Source organism: Chionomys nivalis, chromosome 1, assembly GCF_950005125.1.
Source record: "Chionomys nivalis chromosome 1, mChiNiv1.1, whole genome shotgun sequence".
Classification (NCBI taxonomy): Eukaryota; Metazoa; Chordata; class Mammalia; order Rodentia; family Cricetidae; genus Chionomys; species Chionomys nivalis.
The window spans coordinates 112,009,800-112,028,529 of NC_080086.1; the positions used below are offsets into that span (position 1 = coordinate 112,009,800).

The window sequence follows — 18,730 nt, forward strand, 5'->3', positions numbered from 1 at the left end:
TCTCCATACCTCTTCAATATAGTTCTTGAAGTTTTAGCAATAGCAATAAGACAACATAAGCGGATAAAGGAAATTCGAATTGGAAAGGAAGAAGTTAAACTTGCATTATTTGCAGATGATATGATAGTGTACATAAGTGACCCCAAAAACTCCACCAAAGAACTCCTACAGCTGATAAGCACCTTTAGCAATGTGGCAGGATACAAGATCAACTCCAAAAAATCAGTCGCCCTCTTATACACAAAGGATAAGGAAGCAGAGAGGGAAATAAGAGAATCATCACCTTTCACGATAGCCACAAACAGCATAAAATATCTTGGAGTAACTCTAACCAAGGAAGTGAAAGATCTATTTGACAAGAACTTTAAGTCTTTGAAGAAATATCAAAATTTTATAGCTTTGTTTAAAATCATGTTTTGTTCTCTCATTAGGGGTCATTTTACATCTAGAAAAATATTTGTGAGGATAAATTCCATTGTGTCATGGTTTATCTTTTCATCTATAACACTACCTATATTTTTCTAGGATATTTTTTACATTTTTGCCGAGAACTGCATATACTGAGTGTTTTACCAACATTATTCCCTTCATAATTTTACTATATTGTGAATCATTATACATTTGGTACGTGAACTAAGACACCCAGAAGTATTTGCGTAGACCTAGAACTCATGTTTGTTTGTTTGTTTTTGTTGTAATGTGAGTTTGTATTTATGTATTAACCATGATGATAGAAAATAAATTAACTTTGTATTTTTGGATCAAATTAAACATGTACACTCTACATAGGAACTACAGTTTATCTTCTTAATTGTTCTTAAGGAGAGGTATGCTAAATCTTTCCATATTCCTATGCTCATACACTTGTGTCAAGAGTGACATATCATATATATATATATATATATATATGAAAAAATGAATACTGTATAAAAGATTTCCAAAATGAATCTACAAGGTTTGACTTTCACAGACTTGTAGTATAGATATTAAGGTTTCTCCACAACAACTGCCCATTGACCCTTGACTTATCTGATTTCACTAAACTTAGCACAGTCACAAAAAGTATATGAGTGATACAAGGATTACCATGGGCTATTGAATTAGTAGAAAGTTTTGCAGCTATACTCATTATCACTGAAATATGTATACATTTTCTGTCATCAATAGCAAGAAGCAAATGAAGCAGCAGTTCTACAACATAGCTCTCATGGTGCTATGAATCAAATGGTGATATTTGTTTAGGCATTGCTACCTAGACTTTTTCTTAAATGAAGGCTTTGCAGATGCAATTCACATACATGAAATTGAGGTATATAGATTTGTGAGAACTTAATAACCATCAAAACATTTAAAGCTGTGCTTATTCACACTGTCGCTTTTGTTTTAAAGTTCCAGAACACATTACAAACTATTTAAGGGAAATTGTTATGAACTTGCCCAAGAAAATTACCTTGCATGTCTTCTAGAACATTGACAATGCTCTTCAGTGTTAAGGTCTTCCCAAATGTATCCTAAAACACAGTACCAGAATATACGCTATATTATTTATAATGTGCAACAATTAACTTATTATCTTAAGTGCACCTAAGAACTGTGACTGTGTTATTCACCTCATTCTTCTTTCTCTAAAACAAATTACAGAACAAAATCATAAACCAAGGAAAAGTTGTCTCCATATTTTGAAACATGAAAAAATTCATTTTCACCTATAGTAGTTAGGTTCCTGTAGGTCTCCAGCATCACATCTTTGTAGAGATTCTTCTGGGAAGGATTCAGTAAATCCCACTCTTCCTTAGTGAAGTTGATGTGCACATCATCATAGGTCACTGCCTTCAAAAATATACCATACATGAGTACAATGTAAGTATGATAGTGAAATGCATACTTCTTTGAAAGTATAGTTTTATGATTCTGGTGTTCCCCATTCTTGTTCCATGACATAGACAGTCACTTGAGAAGGAAATTGAAAAGGAGAATCAATTCTGGTATTTCTGTGTCCTTTGTATAAGATACCACCTTATAAGAGCAGTATCTATTCACAGGGAGAGAAAAAGAGAAAAGATCAACAGTACGTTGTATGCATGAAAAAATTAATGACTATAGAAAGAAAAAAAAGATGGACTAGGCATATTGGTGTATTTTGCCTTTTCCACAACACTCAGAAAACAGAGGTGGGTATATTTGTCTCTGTGATGAATGCCAGTCAAGATTTAACAGAACTGCTTATCCATTTTTTGATACCGTGTATCTTGTCAGAGGTTGATGCATGAGCATGTCTTTGCCCAAAGGCCAATTTTGACAACAAGAAAACAAGTTTCGAGTGTCTTCGGTGCCCAACATTCTCTGGAAAATAGATCAATGCTACCAGTAGTAATCATGCCTCACTTCAACAGTACCCTAGGTTATTTAAATTCCATATTTTACAGCTCTTTGAAGTGGTTGAAGATTACCTATCTATGCAAAATATATTCTTTATGTGTCTAAAAAACCTGATTATTCTAACTATAAGTATGACATAGATTATATATAGATCATAGATGACTATTGATCTATAATTCTAATACCTATTTAACTTAAAGACTAAGACTTCATATTAGAATATTGTACAGTAAACAACTGTACAACAAATAAGGACAATGGGCTCAAAATGTAACCAATGAATAAGTATCTTGATCAGTGAAAGAAATGTACATTGCAATTTGATAAATATATTTATCAATATATTAAATGTTTTAAGCAGAGGTAGAAACATGAATGCATACAATATTCAATATTTAACATTATATCAATATACAAAAATCTATATCAAAGCAATTGCCTATAAATTATAACTCACAAGCATTCACTCTATTACTCACTATTATTATTAATGTATGTAAACTCACACTAATCTATTATTCCATCCAATATTCTCTTTTTTTCAAAGAAATCCCTCAGCCCATAAAATTTCCCTCCTAACCTGCAACCCTATACCAATTATAATAAACCCCTAATGATGTCCCTAACCCTAGGACAAACTTTGTTGGAAGAGGGGATGTAGTCTTTTAGAATTACTTCCAGCTGTCATGGGGGTGATGTTCTTTCTATGGGATCCTGTGAAAGTAAAATGATGGTTAAGTTCCAAGATTACTGTCTGGTATAATTGCAAATAGTTTCTGAGTATTCTGTAAAGTTTTTCTGAGCTTCCCCTTATAAGGTCTGTCCAGAACATTGTAAAAAATGGACCATTTCAGCTAACTAAGTTGGAACCATCTTGAGCAGCTGGTATGCAAAACAGGTCTGGTAGTAGCACTATCATCATCATGCCATCATATCAACCAGGTTAATTTGTTGTTGTGGGGCCCCAACTTCTCCTTGGAAACTTCAAAAATTACTGCAGGAAAATTCATTGTTCATTGTTGAAAACTTAAACATTATTTATATAGTCATATACAGACATATATATTCCATGACATGTACAATAGAGACAAAAGTAGAAATGTAGAAAAGTGAAAATTTTTCTAAATTCTTTTTTCTTTCTGTCCCATGCTCCTGACATGAGAGAGAAACTCTGAATTTTTATTTTAATGACATGCTTGGATTTATAGAGGGATAGAGCCAGTGTCCATCTTCAAAACCAGATCTATATATTCATAAATATACATCCACTTACAAAAGGCACCCAATGAAATGACAGGATAAAAGTGTAGATTACTGAATCTAAAAAGAATAAAGAGTTCTCTTCTTGCCCCACCCAGCTTGCATCCAGAGCCCTTCTTCCCTCTGTCCCCTTTCCTCTTTGGGCACATATCACCATCCAGCTCAGTCTGTCTGGTGCTGGGGGCAAATCCTCAGGGCAAGCAGGCAGGCAAGACCTCCTTTGTCTCACTGGCCCACCTGCACCAACCAAGGTAGGCGCTTTGTTTACGAACTACCCAACCTGCACGGAGATCTGATCTCGGCACCAGGAGAGACAGCAGTGCGGTGAGTTTGTGACCAGCGGCGGCGGAAGCAGCCCTGGACAGGGAACTCTGAAGTTCCTCATCCCCCTCCCTATACTCCCCGGGCTCCATGCAGGGGCTCTACCCCCCCATACTGCCTCTCTCTTCTTGTCCCACCCAGCTTGCATCCAGAACCCTTCTTCCTTCTGTCCCCTTTCTTCTTTGGGCACATATCACCATCCAGCTCAGTCTGTCTGGCGCTGGGGGCAAATCCTGAGGGCAAGTAGGCAGGCGAGACCTCCTTTGTCTCACTGGCCTGCCTGCACCAACCAAGGTAGGCGCTTTGTTTACGAACTACCCAACCTGCACGGAGATCTGATCTCGGCACCAGGAGAGACAGCAGTGCGGTGAGTTTGTGACCAGCGGCGGCGGAAGCAGCCCTGGACAGGGAACTCTGAAGTTCCTCATCCCCCTCCCTATACTCCCCGGGCTCCCTGCAGGGGCTCTACCCCCCCATACTGCCTCTCTCTTCTTGCCCCACCCAGCTTGCATCCAGAACCCTTCTTCCCTCTGTCCCCTTTCCTCTTTGGGCACATAACACCATCCAGCTCAGTCTGTCTGGCGCTGGGGGCAAATCCTCAGGGCAAGTAGGCAGGCGAGACTTCCTTTGTTTCACGGGCCTGCCTGCAACAGGCAAGGAGAGACATCACTAGAACACCAGGAGAGCTAGCACTGCAGAGAGCCATCACAGGGGAAGGTACATCAGTAGGCAAGGAGACCTAATCCGGTAAAAGAAGATCCTGAGGGGAGCATTCGGAGAAAGAGATGGGCAGGCGCCAATGCAAGAATTCACCTAACAATCTGAAAAACTATATGAAACCACCAGAACCCAGCGACCTCCCAACAGGTGGACATGAACACCTTAATCATGAAGAAGTAGATAAAATTGACTTTATAAAAGTGATTGACGCCCTTAAACAACATGTAAAAAATGCCCTTATAGAAATGGATGAGAAGTATAACAGAAAGTTTGAAGAATTGAGTAAATCAGTGAATGATACCCTAGGAAACCAAGGAAAAACAATCAAACAGATAATGGAAACAGTTCAAGACTTAAAAACTGAAATGGAGGCAAAGAAGAAAACACAAACAGAAGGCCAGCTGGACAGGGAAAATCAAGGTAAACGAATAGAGACTACAGAAGCAAGCATAACCAACAGAATACAAGAGATAGAAGAAAGAATCTCAGATTCTGAAGATACCATAGAGAAAATAAACACGCTGATCAAAGAAAACAGCAAGGCCAACAAATTCTCATCACAAAACATTCAGGAAATATGGGACACAATAAAAAGACCAAACCTAAGAATAATAGGAATAGAAGAAGGAGAAGAAGCGCAGCTCAACGGTCCAGAAAATATATTTAATAAAATTATAGAAGAAAACTTTCCCAACCTAAAGAAAGATATACCTATGAAGGTTCAAGAAGCATACAGAACACCGAATAGGCTGGATCAAAAAAAAAACATCCTCTCGCCATATAATAATCAAAACACAAAGCATACAGAATAAAGAAAGAATACTAAGAGCAGCAAAGGAAAAAGGCCAAGTTACTTATAAAGGTAAACCTATCAGACTTACACCTGACTTCTCTATGGAAACCATGAAAGCAGGAAGGTCCTGGATAGATGTACTGCAGAAACTAAGAGACCATGGATGCAAGACCAGACTACTATACCCAGCCAAGCTTTCGTTCACTATAAATGGAGAAAACAAAATTTTCCAGGATAAAAACAAAATTAAACAATACGTAGCCACAAATCCAGCCTTACAGAAAGTAATAGAAGGAAAATCACTAATCAAGGAGTCCAACAATGACCACAGTAACTCAGACATCTAGAAACCCTTTACCAGCACATCTCAAAGAAGGGAAACACACAAAATCTACTACTAAAAAAAAATGACCGGAGTTAACAACCACTGGTCATTAATATCACTTAATGTCAATGGACTCAACTCACCTATAAAAAGGCACAGACTAAGAGACTGGATACGAAAACAGGATCCAACATTCTGCTGTTTACAAGAAACACACCTCAACCACAAAGACAGGCACCTACTCAGAGTAAAGGGCTGGGATAAGGCTTATCAAGTAAATGGACCTAGGAAACAAGCAGGTGTGGCCATACTAATTTCTAACAAAGTTGACTTCAAACTTAAATCAATCAGAAGAGATGGAGAGGGACATTTTCTTTCTTGGTTGGGTCTTTGTGTGCTTTTGGTATCAGGGTAACTGTAGCTTCATAAAAGGAATTTGGCAATGACTCTTCTGTTTCTATATTGTGAAATACATTAAGAAGTATAGGTATTAGCTCTTCTTGGAAGTTCTGGTAGAATTCCGCATTGAAACCATCTGGTCCTGGGCTTTTTTTGGAAGGGAGATTTTTGATAACCGTTTCTAATTCTTCGCGACTAACAGGTCTATTTAGATCGTTCACCTGGTCTTTGTTTAGGCTTGGTATATGGTACTTATCTAAAAAAGTGTCCATTTCTTTTGCATTTTCCAGTTTTGTGGCATACAGGCTTTTGTAGTAAGATCTAATGATTCTCTGAATTTCCTCTGTGTCTGTGGTTATGTCCCCCTTTTCATTTCTGATCTTATTTATTTGCGTGTTCTCTCTCTGTCGTTTAATTAGTTTGGATAGGGGTTTGTCGATTTTGTTGATTTTCTCTAAGAACCAACTTTTTGTTTCATTGATTCTTTGGACTGTTTTCTGTGTTTCTATTTTGTTGATTTCTGCCCTCAGTTTGATTATTTCCAGTCTTCTACTCCTCCTGTGTGCTTTTGCTTTTTTTTTTTTCTAGAGTTTTCAGGTGTGCTGTTAAGTCCCCAATGTATGCTTTCTCCGTTTTCTTTAAGTGGGCATTTAGTGCTATGAACTTTCCTCTGAGCACTGCTTTCATCGTGTCCCATAGGTTTGAGTATGTTGTCTCTTTATTTTCATTAAATTCAAGGAAGACTTTAATTTCTTTCTTAATTTCTTCCTTAAGCCAGGTGTGGTTCAGTAGTTGACTGTTCAGTTTCCACGAGTTTGTCGGCTTTTTGAGGGTAGCATTGTTGTTGCCTTCTAACTTTAATCCGTGGTGATCTGATAAGACACAGGAGGACACTGATATTTTTTTGTATCTGTGGAGGTTTCCTTTGTTTCCGAGTATGTGGTCAATTTTCGAGAAGGTTCCATGAGCTGCAGATAAGAAGGTATATTCTTTTCTATTTGGGTGGAGTGTTCTATAGATGTCGGTTAAGTCCATTTGATTCATTACCTCTAGCAATTCTCTTAAGTCTCTATTAGGTTTCTGTCTGATTGACCTGTCCATTGGTGAGAGAGGTGTGTTGAAGTCTCCTACTACTAGTGTGTGTGGTTTGATGTCTCCCTTGAGTTTTAGTAATATTTCTTTTACATTAGTGGGTGCTTTTATATTAGGGGCATAGATATTCAGGATTGAGACTTCATCCTGATGAATTGTTCCTGTTATGAGTATAAAGTGTCCATCTCGATCTCTTCTGATTGATTTTAGTTTGAAGTCAGTTTTGTTAGAAATTAGTATGGCCACACCTGCTTTTTTCTTAGGACCATTTGCTTGAAAAACCTTTTCCCATCCCTTTACTCTGAGTAGATGCCTGTCTTTGTGGTTGAGATGTGTTTCTTGCAAACAGCAGAATGTTGGATCCTGTTTTTGTATCCAATCTTTTAGTCTGTGTCTTTTTATACGTGAATTGAGACCATTAATATTAAGTGATATTAATGACCATATTAATGATTACTCTGGTTATTCTTATTGTTTTTTGTAGTAGAGTTTGTGTGTCTCCCTTCTTTGAGTCGTGCTGGTGAAGGGTTGCTAGATGCCTTAGTTATTGTAGGCAGTGTTGGCTATGTTGGGTTCCTTGTGTTGTGATTTTCCTTCTATTACTTTCTGTAGGGCTGGATTTGTGGCTACGTATTGTTTAAATTTGTTCTTATCCTGGAATGTCTTGTTTTCTCCATTGATAGTGAACAATAGCTTGGCGGGGTATAGTAGTTTGGGTTTGCATCCATGGTCTCTTAGTTTCTGCAGTACCTCTATCCAGGACCTTCTGGCTTTCATGGTTTCCATAGAGAAGTCAGGTGTAAGTCTGATCGGTTTACCTTTATAAGTAACTTGGCCTTTTTCCTTTGCAGCTCTTAATATTCTTTCTTTAATCTGTATATTTTGTTTTGATTATAATATGGCAAGGGGATGTTTTTCTTTGATCCAGTCTGTTTGGTGTTCTGTATGCTTCTTGAATATTCAAAGGAATATCTTTCTTTATGTTGGGAAAGTTTTCTTCTATAATTTTGTTAAAAATATTTTCTGGACCTTTGAGTTGTGACTCTTCTCCTTCTTGTATCCCTATTATTCTTAAGTTTGGTCTTTTTATTGTGTCCCATATTTCCTGAATGGTTTGCGATGAAACTTTGTTGGTTTTGCTGTTTTCTTTGATCAGTGCATTTATTTTCTCTATGTTGTCTTCAGAATCTGAGATTCTTTCTTCTATCTCTTGTAGTCTGCTGATTATGCTTGTTTCTGTAGCCTCTGCTCGTTGACCTCGATTTTCCATATCCAACTGGTCCTCGTTTTGTGTTTTCTTCCTTGCTTCAATTTCCGTTTTCAATTCTTGAACTGTTTCCATTACCTGTTTGATTGTTTTTTCTTGGTTTCCCAGAGCATCATTTACGTATTTACTCATTTCATCAAACTTTTTGTTATACTTCTCATCCATTTCTATAAGGGTGTTTTTTACATGTTGTTTAAGGGACTCTATTGCTTTCATAAAGTCAATTTTTTCCACTTCTTCTTTGTTAGGGTGTTCAAGTCCTTCTGTTGTAAGATCATTGGGTTCTGGTGTTTTCATGTTGTTTTTCATATTGTTGGGTGAATTCTTGCCTTGGCACCTGCCCATCTCCTCCTAACAATGCTATCTAATGGGTCTTTTAAGTCAAGAATAGGTTTCCCTGCTCACCAAGGGCTCTGCTTACAAAGTGCCCTCGCTCCGTTTCCTGGCTCCCGGCGTGGGCCACGATTGCTCTCACCACTCAGAAGGATCTTCAGGACCAGGACCAGGCTCCCCATTTGCCCAGGACCTCGTCCACAAAAGGCCTACCCCTCTGTAGGCCAGCCACCACAACAGAGAAACTCCTGCTGTCCTCTGTCCCGAGCTCCCGACCCAGTGCCCAAACAGGCTATACTGGATGATCCCGGAGCCCTGCAGAAGGGAGGGGGAGTGGAAGAGGGCCCTGGGCACAAGCTGGGATGTGCCAGCAATAGAGAAGTCACAGCAGAGGAGGAGCAGCCCCCGCAGAGGGTATCAGCCTTCGCAGGCTTACCAGGGTGGTGAAGGGGTCTGAGAATGTTCCAGCTCCGTTTCCTGTGTCCGGTCGCTGGCCCAGAACACTTTCCCCACTCAGGAGGGTCTTCAGGGACAGGACGTGGCTCCCCATTCGCCCATGGACCTCGACAATAAAAGGCCTCCCTCTCTACAGGCCAGGACCCAAAAAAACCTACTTGATTAATTGTGCAGGCTGGGGGTCCGCTGCTGCCATCCGTCGCAGGCCGGGCTTCCGCCCTATCCTATAATTTCTATATCTTCCCTTTTTCTTTTCAGAACAAGATAACTAAATATTTTCTCCTTTGTTTATATTTTTTACCATTACCCATAGTAACTTGTTACCACCGCCAACTCAATGATGACATAAATCATGACCTAATGAATGACCAAACTGCTTACCCCAACTCTTGGGAATATGGGAACCATGCTTTTGAAATTATTTTTTGATGTCTGTGGGCAATGGCATCTATAAGGGTCCCTGAAATAAACCTAGGATAATTTCAATTCATGGGAGAATTGCCTGTATTATCTCTTGTCCAGTCTTTGTGTAATGGGAAAGTGGAGGAATTATCTCAAGTTCTGGCTAGTGTAGTGCATGAGGACCATCTTAGATAGTAATCTTGGAATTGTACTGAATAATTTATAGCCCAAAGCTGACCTTTGGAGGAGGGTAGTCAGTTTAGGGGCATTACCACACTCTAGGAGGAATCAATGATGTGGGGCCCTAAGCCCGTCTTTAAGATTTTAATGATCACTGCTAAGAATGATCGTGGTTTACTGTAGAAAACCTTTTAAGTGCTGTATGTAGTAAAGCTCAAAGCGGTTAAAGGAGCATAGTTTTTTATTTTTACACAGAATTCAAAAACTTAATTTTAAGTTACTTGATAGAGATTTAGACTTGAAATCATGAACAGGAATTAAGAAGAAGCCTTTTATTTAAATTAGATTTTATATGTAGTGCAAACTGATCTTATTCATAAATCCTGTAATCAGATAGTAGGGCTGAAAGCTGAAAGATCAGAGAAGCACAGCATTCAGCCACTAGTTCTTAGTTCTATAAAATTCCTAGTCCAATGTGGGAGCCAGGTGTGACTCAGTTTCCATATGGAGTCATTTCAGACTTAAAGATTTTATTTGAGGGGCTGGAGAGATGGCTCTGTGGTTAAGAGCATTGCCTGCTCTTCCAAAGGTCCTGAGTTCAATTCCCACCAACCACATGGTGGCTCACAACCATCTGTTATGAGGTCTGGTGCCCTCTTCTGGCCTGCAGACATACACACAGACAGAACATTGTATACATAATAAATGAATGAATGAATTAATTAATTAATTAAAAAAATTCTATTTGAGTCCGAGCATGCCTGCTGCTCTTCTTCTAGTAACCTTGAGGGCTGTGAAAACATCTGTGTTAGCCAACAGAAAAAGCATTTTGTTCAGCTCAAAGAGTCCATTTTTTTTATTAAGATTTGGGCTAGTGTAGGCCAGCCAGGGGCACTCCTTGTTAGTGATTAGAAGCTGCTTAGCTGAATCAGATAATGCACAGGTTTGAGCTGCCTCCAAGCACAGTGAACAGAGGTGGGAAGCTGACTGTACTGCTTTTTGATCTGCCTTTTGACTGTGTTTAGTATATATGCTGGCTGAGAAATAAACTCGGGCTGTTTCCTATTGACCTTTCATCCTCTCAGTCTAACCTATGATTCTGTCTTCATTTCTCTTAATCTAACTTTTCCTTATCCTCAGCATTCCCTCCAATGGAAGCCCTAGATAAATGTTCTTAGACTCACCAAATGGGGTATCCAGTCTTTATAAGTCCTCAGAGTGAATGCTGTTTCTACAAAACACTCAATCCTTATATTCCTTTCTCTGTCCAGGCATGCCACTTCCTATCTACAACTCCTTAGTGATAGGATTAAAGATATGAGACACCAGCATTGACTCTACAACAAACTAGTGTGACTACTGGGATTAAAGGTGTGTGTCAATATTGCCTGTGGTGTAAGGCTGGCCATGCCATCTGTTTTACTTTATGATCTTCAGGCAAGCTTTATTATTAAAATATAAATAAAAAAATAAAATAAAATAATTAGAAGCAAGCATCTGAGATCAAGAGGAGAAAAGTAAAACTGTTTATCACCAAAGAGTATAAAAAATATTCTGAGGCCGGGTGGTAGTGGCGCACGCCTTTAATCCCAGCACTATGGAGGCAGAGGCAGGCGGATCTCTGTGAGTTCAAGACCAGCCTGGTCTACAAGAGCTAGTTCCAGAACAGGCTCCAAAACCACAGAGAAACCCTGTCTCGAAAAACTAAATAAATAAATAAATAAAATAAATATTCTGAGTACAAACTGGAGGTCCATCATTTTCAAAAACAATGAATGATATAATTAAATTATGGTTCACAAAATCAACAATATAGATGACACCATTGACAAAACAAGGCACAAACACAAACACAAATCTACACACACACAAACACACACACACATATATTATTGTTTCTTTTTTTTTAATGAATAACATTACTTAGTTTATTGAGAAAATAGGACACAATACTTTAGTTTTTGTATCTTTCTTCCTTTGAACATTCTTAGCATCACATGAATTAAGACTGACAAAAATTTCAGGGCCTGAAGATGAAACTCTGTGTGTGTGTGTGTGTGTGTGTGTGTGTGTGTGTAAGAGAGAGAGAGAGAGAGAGAGAGAGGGGGGGAGGGAAGGAGAGATGGAGGGAGAGAGGGTGGGTGTATAGTGTGTATTTATTTGACTTACAGAAGAGAATTTTTATGCCAGAATTTAGTTTCATTTTTTTTAAACCAGTGTCTTTCATATAGCTTAGGGTAGCCTTGAACTCGAGATCCTTCTGCTTCAGTCTTCTGATCGTATATTATTATTTCTTAAAGAAGAACAAGGTTCTAATCAAAATCACTGAATCACTGGCCATAACACATCCTGTACACTCCTGTTCTCTCCTTTACCAATAATAGAAAATGGGTTCGGTGAAAAGGGCTGTTTCACCAAAATTTACAATATTCACTTGACGTCTTCTGATGTTTTTACTTTACAGAAAATAGATTTGATTACTGAAAGCATCTCATTCTCTTTTGATAAAGAAAATGATATCTGTTAGGATCACTTACCATGTTGTTTCCTACAATTGGTGATGGAATCCAAGTCTGCATCACAGTGAGGAAATGAAATCTTTTTAAATGGAATTTCAAGAGAACAGATTTTTAAAGAATCAGTGTACATGTAAAGCAACTTGACTTACTCTTACTACTTGGAGTTCCAAGCACTTCTGAAAATAAGGTTACTCTTATTTTTGTGTATGTTTTGTGTATGATATTCTCTGTATGATTGCTAGAAGTGATCAAAGCTTCAGGGAGTCAGGGAGATAGAGGAAGAGAAGGAGAATTTAAAGGAACTACAAAATGAGGTAGAGAAGCAGATGAATAAGAGTACAACCCCAGGCAATGCTGGCTCAGTGATCACGTCTCTTGAGTAGAAGATGGAGGCTGATGCCAGTTCCATCTAAGCTGTCAATGTGGACTATGGTCCAACAGCAGAAGAGCTGGAAGCTCACTTTCATGGCTGTGGTTCATTCAACCGTGTTACTAAAGTCTGTGACAAATTCAGTGGCCTTGTCAAAGGGTTTGCATATATAGAATTCTTAGACAAAGAGTCAGTGAGGACTTCCCTGGCTTTAGATGATTCCCTGCTTACAGGGAGACAGATCAAGGTGATTCCCATCAGCACAACAGATGGGTTACCCGTGTGCCCAATACCGTGCCCGAACTACCAATTACAACAGCTCCCAGAATGGATTCTACAGTGGTTTAAACAGATGGCCCTTGGATAAAAAAAAATTAAAAAAAGAAAAAAAAACAGAAGGTGGAAATTTATTTTTTTAAAAAGATATACTGTGGAAGGGGGAGAATCCCATAACTAACTGAGGAGGGACCTGCTCTGGGCAGTAGGGCAGGCCCAGGGAGTAAGACAGGGGTGACACATTCCCTCTGGAGATTCAATATGGACACTTCTCAAATGTGCAACCTGCTCCCTGTTTTCCTGCTCCACTTAACTCTCTTTGGGCTTGTTCAAGGGTAGATGGGCACGGATAGTAGGAGGCCTTTTTTTTTTACCTAGAGCTCTGGAGGGCACCAATCTGTTCAGCTTGTTTCCTTCCCTCATCTTCTCTCTGCCTTTTGCAGTCCCTTCCGGTTCCTGATTTACCAGGTCTAGGCACACGCTACCCCTCTTTCCTCAAGGCTCCCGCCTCTCCAGTTTGTCTGGTGAATTTTTTTGGTTCCATTTTGTTTATTTTTTCTGTCTTGAGTGTCTTTCTTTGCAGATTTTTGTAGCAGAAAGAACTCACTCCCAGTGCATTCAGTGTAAATTCCACTTACCCCTAGGGAAACACACTACTTTGTTTTGGAAAGTTTTGCACTGTTGTTTTTTGTTGTTGTTGTTTATCAGGTGTTCTTGTTTTGCTTTATTTTTTGTTTACATTTTTCCCTTTTATTTGGAGGGAATGGGAAGAATTGGGAATAAGGAGGTGGGAGCTGAACTTTGTTTATTTTTTAAACTCAATTACAAAGGATGTTTTTTTTTTTTAAATAATGTGTCATGAGGAAAGTTGTTTATGAAAAAAAGAAAAATGATTTAAAATTTATTTTCTCCTACATGGATTATGGCCCAAGATATGAATTATGCTCTATCTATCTGTTCAAAACAATGCACATCTGAGAAATGTCTGCAGATCAGAAACTCCTTTGTCCCCTGGAACTAAGCTTCACTGGATCACACCATTGCAGCTAGTGGCAGGATCACATTAAAAGCCTTCTAATCATGCATTGCTAGAATATCAATATCATCATTTCCTAGCAGTTCCTAAACTATTTGTAATCTTTATAACACAAATCTGAAATTGGCATGCAATATTGAGAACTTCTGAAATCTAGACCTTCAGTTTCCTAATCTCTCTTCCCACTGCACACCAAGAGCAGTGTCCATGTGTGTACTCTGGACAATCACCATCATATCTTGAATTTCCAGAGAATCCCCTGCCCCAATAAATTCATGTACAGGGAGGCTCAGAGGACAAGGGACACTGCCAACATGAACCACATGGACCAACATAACTACAGTCTTGCTCATGATCAGTCCAAGTCACAGCAGAAATGACAGTTCAGCAGACCTGAACACCCAACACTCACTACGTTATAGCTTGTGATCTTCCTTACTACTCCTACTGCAGAGGCAGAATAGAATCATGGAAAGAACCCACAAATTGTCTGCCACTATTACTCCCCATTGCTAATCCTTCCCAGAATTCCTCACTGGCTAGGGCTACCTAGCTGGGCCTCACAATATTAGCAGCTCCTCTATAGGAGGATCAGAGATCAAATGACTCAGACAGCACAATCCTTTCAGTTCTGCCCTCCCAGCCCAGCACACAGTGCCCTAGTTTAGAAAGTTTGTATTTAGTACACATAATTTGACTCTCCTACACCACATCCTGTTTCTCATCCAAAGCACAGGGTCCTTTGTGTGCACATTGCATTGCACACTCATTTTCCAGTGCAGCCATCCCATTTCAGAGATGGAAAATCCTGAAGACTAACACAGGTCACATTCATAAAGGAATCACTGTTCCTGTGTAACTGTGGTTACTTTGTAACTGTTGTTAAAGAAAAACAAACCATGGATTAGAAAACAATCAGGATCATGTTAGGGCTTGGAGGGAGCAAAGACAAGGTGAATATGATGTAGTTTTAATCTCAAAAATTATTTTGAAAAGTTGAAATAGGCTAAAGGCCATGTGCTCCAGGGACTATGGATTTGTATTAGAGCACAATAAATATTTGTCATGTATTTTCCCTAAAGATGAACACCTTATTCCAGAAAAGTAACAGTCCTGTTAAGCAGGGACACAATATTTGACCCAGATAATCTGTTTTTGATGAACTATTGTAAATATCACAATTAGGTTTTAAGATAAGGTCAGTCCCACACCCAGATTGCCATTGTCTGTGGACTGCAAACAATGGTCAATCAGGATAATAATACAGCATCGCAACTGATCAATCAGGGTTACCTGATTCCATGTAAGTAATCTCAGTTGAAGGAGGAAAGCTCTCATCCTCAGGCCAACCTCTCACTTCCTGCACTGTGTCTCCAACAGCTTCAAAGTTAGTCATTGGGTTCAATTCTTATACCAATCCCTCTTTATTTCTGAGTCCCCAATAAAAGCCAGAATGATTAGCAGACACTCATTAACTGCTCTATTTTTCTTTCTCACTGACTAGTGAAGGACAAACCTGGAAGGAGCTGTACGACCGCCTTCCCAGAACTGGCAACAGAGGCAGGATTAGGTGTTCAAAATAATTCTCAATTACATAGCATGAGGCAAGCTGAAAGTATAGGAGACATTGCTCTACATAGAAATCAACATAACTTGAAAGAAATGAAATGAAACTCTCAATGACCTAGAAACATTGGAGAACAGAAACAAATGGAGATAAGAGTAGCAATACATTTAAAGAATGTATTTGAAACTGATACCAAAAAGTGATTTTTAAAGTGATGATAATAATGCACTTTTAGCTGGGCAGTGGTGGTACATGCTTATAATCCCAGCACTCGAAAACAGAAGCAGGCGGATCTTTGTGAGTTTGAGGCCAACCTGGTCTACAAGAGCTAGTTCCAGGACAGGCTCCAAAGCTACAGAGAAACCAACCCTGTCTCAATACACCAAAAAAGGCACTTTTAAGATTAAATAAAATTTTCTATATTGACTTTAAAAAAGAGTAGGCCCTTCCCTAGGAAAGGGGATGTCATTAACAAGAGATAGATTGATGGTGCCCATATACATATGTTGACTGCTGAGATCTGTAACCGAACACATAGAGTTATTAAATGGCCTGGTTTTCAAATTTCCGAGCCGACATAACTCTGTCAAGCAAGATCGATCATATTTCTTACCGAAAGCAATCTACCGATTGAATACAATGCCCATTAAAATCCCAGCAAAATTCTTCAAAGACTTCAAAAGAACAGCACTCAAATTCATATGAAAAACAAAAAACCCAGGAGAGTCAAAACAATCCTATAAAATTAAAGAACTTCTGGAACCATCAAAATTCATGACTTAAATCTTTACTACAGAGCTACAGTACTGAAAACAGCCTGGTATTGTCATAAGAACAGACAGAAAGTGGCTGGAGAGATGGCTGCTCTTTGCCTGCTCTTTGAAAGGTCCTGAGTTCAGTTCCCAGAAACCAAATGGTGGCTCCCAACCATCTGTAATGAGATCTGATGCCCTCTTCTGGCCTGCAGGCATATACACAAGAGAGAATATTGTATACATAATAAATAAATAAATATTTGAAAAAAAAAAAGAACAGACAGAAGGACCAATGGAGCTGAATAGGTCTGATCTCCAAAATATACAAAGAACTAAAGATATTGGACACCAGAAGAACTCATAATCCAATAAAAAAAAATGGAGTAAAGACCTAAACAGAGAACTCTCAACAGAGGAATCTAAAATAGCTGAAAGACACTTAAGGAAATGTTTAATATACTTAGTCACCAGAAAAATGCAAATCTAAACAACTCTGAGATTCTATCTAACACCTGAAAGAATGGCCAGGATTAAAAACACCAATGACAACTTATGTTGGAGAGGTTGTGGGGAAATGGAAACACTTCTGCATTGCTGGTGGGAATGCAAGATGATAAGGTCCCTTTGAATGTCAGTGTGGCAATTTCTCAGAAAATTAAAAAACAACCTTTCTCAAGACCCAGTAATACCACTTTTGGTTATATAATCAAAAGATGCTCAATCGTGCCTCAAGGACATGAGCTCAACTATGTTCATAGCAACTTTGTTTGTCATAGCCAGAACCTGAAAACAACCTAAATGCCCCTCCATAGAAGAATGAATAAGAAAAATGTGGTACATTTACACAATGGAGTGCTATACAACAGAAAAAGATAACAACATCTTGAATTTTTCAGGGAAATAGATGAATCTAGAAAACATTATTTTGAGTGAGGTAACCCAGACACAGAAAGATAATTATCACATGTACTCACTCATACGTGGTTTTTAAGCATAAAGCAAAGAAAGCCAGCCTACAAACCACAATCCCAGATCTTAGACAAAAATGAGGATGCTAAGAGAGACTTGCATACATCCAATCTACATGGAAAGTATAAAGTATAAAAAGACAAGATTTCCTGAGTAAATTGGGTACATGGGGACCTTGGGAGAGGGTTGAAGGGGGGAGTGGAGAGGCAGGGAGTGAAACAAAAAAAATTTGTAGAGCTCAGTAAATTTCAATTAGAAAAAGGATCGATCATATCTGCAGGGGATAGTTGCCTAATTGCAAATTCAATGTTCCTTGACTCAAGATAAACTTCCTAATCTGGACACCCACACAAGCTGGTCTGTGTTCATTCACATGACATTAATTTACACATGGTGGGCAATTACAAACCTCTCCTGCTACCACAGTCAGGCCCTTTTTCATAGTGGTGGCTCCAACAGCTGATTGCCTATGCTGTGCCCCCTGCAGTGCACACAATAATCTATTCTTCCTATTGAGGTCTGAGGACAGAAGAAATGCTCCATATGCAAATCCTTTTCCTGTGACTGCCTTGGCAGTCAACTATATGGCTCAAATGCATTATTTTATTTTATTTTATTTTATTTTATTTTATTTTATTTTATTTTAATGTATTGATTTTGTTTGAGACAGGGTATCTCTGTAGCTTTGGTGCATGTCCAGGAACAAGTTCTTGTAGACTCTGCGTGCACCACCAGTGCCAGGAAAATACAGAATTTTAAAACTGTGAATTGGTACAGTCATTTAAGAACTTTGAGGGTGTAATATAGAGGACATTCAAGGTTGTCCAGGAAAACCAAAGACAGGGACAAAGGCCATCTGAGTGAACATAACAGAAGTTGTCTCAGAAACAACATTTCTATTGGGATGGAAATGCAGCTCTTCTAGAATTAATATGCCATTCCACAGAGAAATCACAATACACATTTAGAAGATTAATAAAGAAAAGTCTCTTTAATGATGTTATGCATTGATCCCTGTCCAGTGCTCAAGGGGAGCTAGGTTAGACAGATTTTGCATTCAATATATGCTGTTATCCATAAGTATCCCTTAGGATAATGGTCCAGATTATACTTTGAACAATTTAAATAGAAACAAGCAACTTGCCAATATAAATATTTAGGCAAAAGTATTCTCAGAATATTCTCTTAAGTACGCCAATGACCTGTTACAGCAGGTCATTCTTCACTGACAGGTTTCTAAGGTGAAGATCACAAGGGAGAAGAAAGACTGGACTGGACAAGTAAAAGATAAAAGATAGGGTGGGGAGGTGT

At 38.7% G+C, this 18,730-nt stretch overlaps 2 protein-coding genes across 4 annotated transcripts in view; one reads left to right on the forward strand and one right to left on the reverse strand.

Annotated features, from left to right (window-relative positions):
* Nucleotides 1-18,730, reverse strand: part of LOC130881447 (olfactory receptor 7C2-like) — a 164,224-nt gene that overhangs the window by 33,003 nt on the left and 112,491 nt on the right. The window contains exons 1-2 of one of the 3 annotated variants that reach the window (XM_057781036.1): nt 1,707-1,818; nt 1,451-1,511 (exon numbers count right to left, since the gene is read on the reverse strand). The exons of 1 other annotated variant lie outside the window; for it this stretch is intronic. The gene's annotated coding sequence lies outside the window, so the exon portion shown is untranslated. Of the gene's footprint in view, nt 1-1,450; nt 1,512-1,706; nt 1,832-18,730 lie in introns of those variants that run through there. One more of the 3 variants, XM_057781052.1, reaches the window with a different exon arrangement.
* Nucleotides 1-18,730, forward strand: part of LOC130882437 (olfactory receptor 8-like) — a 34,819-nt gene that overhangs the window by 8,898 nt on the left and 7,191 nt on the right. The window lies entirely within an intron of this gene.